Genomic DNA, 6,463 nt, shown 5'->3' with positions numbered 1-6,463 from the left:
GCACTATTCTGAAGACATACTTCAAGTCTGTCCATATGTTAATCCTTTTACCCTTGGCCAGTGTTAAGGCCCTTATTAATGCTATCAGTTCTGCCTTCTGGGCTGATGTTCCAGCAGGTAATGGGCAAGCTTCAATTACCTTCTGGTAGGTAGTTACTGCATATCTGGCTTTTTGTTGTCCCTGCTGCATATAACTGCTTCCATCAGTCCTCAGCATCCTTGATACGTTGATCCTTTAGATCCGGGCCACTGGAATATACCTCATCTATTGTCTGTAGACAGTCATGCTCTATGGGGTCCAGCCACATCGCCAGTGAGGAAAGAAGCTGAATTGACAAGGTAAGTGGTTATTATGGTGACATCATCAAGCTCTACCAGAATGGTTCAGTATTTCAAAAAAATAGCCAATGGTTACCCTTTTGTTTTAAAACAGCTGTTACTGCATGGGACACGAATACAGTCGTTCTTTGCCCCGATGTAAACTTTTGGGCTTCCTGTACGTTGAGGATTACCACTGCTACTGCCCTCAGGCAGCCCGGCCATCCTTTACTTCATCCAACTGTTTGGAGAAGTATGCAACTGCCCATTTGTATGGTCCCATCCCCTGGGTCAGAACTCCCAGAGCTACTCCTTGCTTTTCACAGAACAAAAGAAACAGCTTGTTTACATCTGGGAGGCCCAACGCAAAGGCCCTCTAACTCCTGCCCCAATTGCTGAAAAGGTTTTCTGGATTCTTTAGTTCATTCTACCCAAGTTGTGTTTCCTTTTAATATCTGATATAATGGCTTAACCAACAGTCCATAATTACATATTCACAAAGGGCACCACCCAGGCATATCCAAAAACGTTTGTAGCTGCTTTACTGTGGTGGGCTTGTTTGACAAATAGCTTCTTTCTGTTCTGTTCCCAATTCTCATTGTCCTTCAGATACCTCATATCCCAGATAAGTGAGGCAAGTCTGCATTATTTGGGCCTTTTGCTGGGATACTCTGTATCTGCTTAATCCCAGGAAATTAAGTAGGCTTACTGTCCATTGGCAACAATCTTCTTTAGTAGGGATATCAATTCAGATATGATCCACATATTGTAATAAAGTTCTGTTTTCAGAGGGAGGACTCCATTCTTCTAATTCTTTGGCTAATTGATTTCCAGAAATAGTTATTTTTAAAGCCTTGGGGTAACACTGTCCAGGTTAACTGGGTCTTTCTTCCCAAACCCAGGTTTTCCTATTTGAAAGCAAACAGCTTTTGACCGCTCTCGGCTGACAGGAGGCAGAAGGAGGCATCTTTTGAGATCAAACACTGAAATCATTTCTACCATTGTCAATAGAGTATTTGCCACCACTGGGTGTCAAACTTCCTCAATTTGATTTATTGTTCTCAAATCCTGCACCAGTCTATACTCTTTCCCATTGGGTTTCTTGATGGGCAGGACTGGTACATACCAATTAAGATTTCTCTTATTCCTCATCTATCTTCCAATTTCAAGGGGTATTGTTTTACACACACTGCAGTTGCACCAGGTTTAAACCTCACCTCAATGGGTTTTGCTTGTTTGGACGTTCCTGGTACCCCAAAGGCTCAACTCCTAGAAATACATGATCCATCATTTGAGTGTGGACTTCTATTTGTTTTACATTAGTTATTAACACTCAGCTCATTATTTTGGCCAATCTTTCTTCTTTTACTTTAAATATTATTTGCCCATTATGAAAACTTGATTTCAGCATCTAACTGCCCCAACAAATGTCAGCCCAATACTGATTTTTGGGAGTTAGGCAAATACAACTCACATACTCCCACTTGCTTTCCAAATTTATATTGTAATGGTTTTAGAAAATGAGCCTTTTCAACCTGACCAGTTGCTCCCACAATGTTGACAGCATTATTTCCCTCAGGTTCTAACATTTGATTCAACACAGAATATGAAGCACTAGCATGAGCTAAAAATTCCACTTCCTTATTCTATGCCCCAGCTTTATTTCAACCAGTGGATCCACTAGGGTAGATTCCTCAGGTTCCCATTATCCAGTACCAACTTCAGCTATGAGCCTTAAATTCCCTATTTACCCAATTTCAGACAGTCTCTTTTCCAATGGCCCAGTTCCTTACAGTAGGCACATTGTTCCTAAGCGCATCTCTGGACAAATTTTGCTGATTGTTTCTTTTCACAGGTGGGTTGTTCCCTTGCTGCATTACTGCAGCTATAGTAGCTGCTGTCTTCTTATGTTCTACCTCATCCCAGTTCCAAAATACCCTCCAGGCTCCCTCAAACAATCTAAATTCCTGACATCTGGTTCTTTCATTTTCTGAAGTTTCTTTCAGGTATCAGGGGTAGGCTGTCCCAAAAATAGTGACACTAACTGCCATTTCCCCTCATCAGATGAAGGATCCATAGTGGCATATTTTCTCATTGCTGTCCTAAGTCAGTTCAAGACTTCCCTGGGTGTTTCTTTCAGCTTTTGTTTTACCTCATAGAGGGGTACATAATTTACTGATTTAGGAACCACATTATCCAATCTATATCATACCAATCCCTGGTATCTCTTCAGTAGCTTATACTCTGCACTGAGGTTTGGGTCCCAATTTGGACTGACCAAGGGAAAAATGCACATCCACCCCACCTTTCAGGGTGGCCGCATTGACAAGGGACTGCACCTGGGCCTGTGCTACCTGGATGGCCAATTGTCTGCGTTTCTGTCAGCACACTTACCATTACATCCAAGTCCCCCCAGTCTGGGTCTAACTTTCCGATTATCAAATCGTATTTTTTAACTACAGCCTGTGGGTCATCCCAGTTATCCTTTTACTACCTCTTCCCGTGAATCTAGCTCAGACGTAGTAAATGGGACTTTGATCAGGGCAGTTCCCATGGGACCCATAGCCTCACAAAGAAGAGCCTGAAGAGTTGGTCTGCTTTACTACAGATACGGCTTGTGATTGGGGAAGAATTGTCACCTCTTCCTTGAATATCCCTAGATCCCCCATCACTCTCCTCATCTGAATCTTCATGCTCGTCGTCTGAAAAGGAGAATACAAGGTCCTCAAGCCTCCCTTCATCCTCCTCTCTACATTCCTAATACACCTTTGTCCAATGCTGCAAGCTGAGCAACACCAAGTCGTTTAATTTCTTTAATTTCCTTTGCCTTCTGTTTTTCCAAAGCTAAAATCAGGGGGTCCTGTGGGGCTAGATTAAATCTGCAATTTCTCTGCCATTCTGGGTGGTTTCGTAAGGTAAAGAACATGTTAGCATACATTTCTTCATCCCATTTGCCTTCTCTTCTTAAAAACAACATTAATTGTAACAAAGTATTATATTCTACAGTTCCATTAAGTGGCCTCTTCTCTCAGTCATCGAGTTTATACAGTGGCCACCATTAGTTACAGTACTTAAGATCTGCTTTTCAGGTGGTACCCATCTATTTCCTTCCAATGCCTCAAGATACACCCAAGGGGGCTTAAGGATGCCACCACAGGGTTGAGTCCCCATTGTTCAAATAGTTCCCATACAGATGACCACAATGATTTCCAGTTCCCATCTACCTATCTATTTGTCCTTAGTTCCCCAAGCTTACACCAGCTAGTTCTTTTCCACTATTTATCCCAATGCCAGGTATGAGCACACTCACACTGCAACACCCCTGTCTTGCAGAATCATGACAAATTATTCCTGTTCAATCCCAGTCCACTGACCACCTTCTGTGAACCACCCACCTTCCCGACAGAAAACGTCGAGTACATGCTACAACTAATACAGGCTTACAGTGACCACAATCTGGACAGAGACACCTGCTGTTCCTTCCAATAAGCATATTCTCAACAGTTTGCCTAAACCAGGCATTCATCTGTTCTTCACAATTTTCTGAAATTACTTCATTTGCCTCCACCACGATAGGCAACAGCAGGACGACAGAACTGTGGATCAGAACTCCACACTCGCTTTGCAGTTTCACCACATCTCGCTCCATCCTTACTTTCCAGAGCTAGCTCAATTCAAATACAACACAAGCCCCTTATTTAAACAGCCAACATCACAACAGCGATTATTCCACAAGGTATCACCACACACTTCTATTCTCATCTGTTCCCAGTGCAGTCTCTCCTGTAGTAAAGACAGACTAATCCCACTGTTAATAAAAAACAGACATGCAATTAGGGCTAGTACCCATACAAAATCATAAACACAGAATAATTACACTGGTATAAAAATAGTTTAAGAATTGCCTTAAGGAGATCTACCAAGCACCAAAAATTTCTGAGAACCAATTATCAAACAGCATGGACATCCCCCACACTTCAGAACCAAACTGGGAGTCCCGTACAAATTCCTAACACCAGTACAAAGAATACCTTCCACCAAACAGTCCGCCATTCACTCCTGCAGTGATCCAATTGAGGTGGGGAGTCACTCCAGGAAATCCTGGGGGTACGCAGGGCATCCCATTCTCAATGGGTCCCACAGCCAAGCAGAGAGTATCCCATCTGGGGTGCCAAACTGATACAAAAAAAATCTGAGTTTTCCGAGTCCCCTTGCCTTCCAGCACTCCTTGCTGAGGCAGGAGGCTGGGTGCAGCTGGGCCAGGATTCAGAAATAAAACTCTGTAACGACAGAGCCATTATTAAGCAGGTGTTCTTTATTTGTGGTGCCAGGTGCATAGGGGATCGCTCCTCCTAGTGTGCACACCACAGCTCCAGTTCTCACTGGTTTTATGCCACAATCTAATACATATACATAGCATTTCCTGGAAAACTAAGACATACTCAAACTATTTCCCCCCAAATGTTTTACATATTTTTCTGCCTCCTTGTGCACATGAGCTGCCACCTGGAGGGTCTTCTCTGAGGGTCTTCAGACGAAGGCTCAAAGTCTTCGTCAGCATAAACTTTCAACACAGGGTCTCCTGCACATGCAGTTCATTTCTGCTGACTTAAGAACTTCTTATCCTATTGTTCTGAAACACACCATTCTGTTCTCTAAAGAAAACTTGTATCTTCCTTTGCAGTGCTTGTTTACTGTTGTCCAAGGTTATTTATGACATACCTTGATGGTTCTACATCCCCTTAGCTAAACCCCCAGACCACAAATAGGTAGCAACTAAGTATTTCCCTACGTTCTACAGATGTTAGCACATCATACAAAGGCTAGTGAACCCCTGCCAACTCACCAAAGTCGACCAATCTCTTGATCTTTTAGCCCTTATGTATCACAACTAACTCACACCATCTCCAAAGTCAGTATAATTTAAGCACAAGTTAACCAAGCGATTCATTATGTGGGTCTTCATGCTTATTGAAATGTCACAGCAAAAGAAATGAAAGTAAGAACAACTGACCTAAGGGCTGACCTTAACTCAGTGAAGAGCACAAAAAAAATAATCATCAAGTAATTACTCATAAGTTTGATGGAGACTATGAAAATGCAGCATACTGTAACCGTTCCTTCTTTTTGTCCTACTCAGCAGCTGTACAAAGATAACCCTCTGGCACTTAACTCATCCCACACTTCTGACAAAAATACAGAAATCAAGTAAGAAATTAAACATTTATGATCTTTACCAACAGTAGAAAGGTGGTGTTACTTCTAGAGCAACAAAATTAAAACTTCCAGAGCCATTACCTTAATGCTTCTGTACAATGTATTGGACACCACTGAAAACTTTCTCTCCTTCATACCTAAAAAAAAGTAAACAACCTTAACTCTTGAACCAGCAGATTCTTATTAGCAGGCCACTAAGTCACACACATGACAACAGCCATGAACAATGTCTCAAGTCTCAGAAGCAGTAGTGTGTTAAATCCACGTCTTAAGTTTGCAGGAGGCCTGCAGCAAAAAATGCAGCCAGTTTTAATTAACAATGTAGTTGTGAGTTATATCCACTTGAAATCCCGTGTTAAAAGCACTGCAGAAATAACTGCATGTACCCACTATTAAACTTCAGTCCAAACCATTTTTAATGAAAATTCATCATCCCAAGGTTTCAGTCCTTTAATTATGAGCACTAGTTTCAACTGGTTTAGAGGATTCAGTTTTAATCACATAGCAAGCATTTAAATCTAACAACTCAACCAGCCAAAGAAACATAAAAATTTGTTTTATCATATATAATACTTCAAATACACAAGTTCCAATAATATTCCCCACGCTGCACTATGCAGATCAAATAAATGTAGCAATCTATTAAAGGTAACTACATTTTGCTTCAGATCACAAAAACAGTTCAAGCTATGGAAAAATCTCGAGTTAAGCTTATTACATCCAGTAACCATGGGTTACTAATAGCTTGTGAAAATTCAATAATTTTATTGTTCTGTAATCTAACATGTGACCGAGGCTATCATTAGACAAGCTAACACAACACGGTATGAATGCACCTGGCAACTTCCTACACGAATGCGACCATTTCCTAATCTTTGGTTGCAGATAAGGGCCCAGGCTCCTAGCCATGTTTTTTTACTGTATGGCC

The sequence above is a fragment of the Falco punctatus genome (assembly GCF_963210335.1).
Source record: "Falco punctatus genome assembly, chromosome: 5".
Lineage (NCBI taxonomy): Eukaryota > Metazoa > Chordata > Aves > Falconiformes > Falconidae > Falco > Falco punctatus.
The sequence above is the reverse complement of the archived record's forward strand: the minus strand, read 5'-3'. Positions refer to the sequence as shown.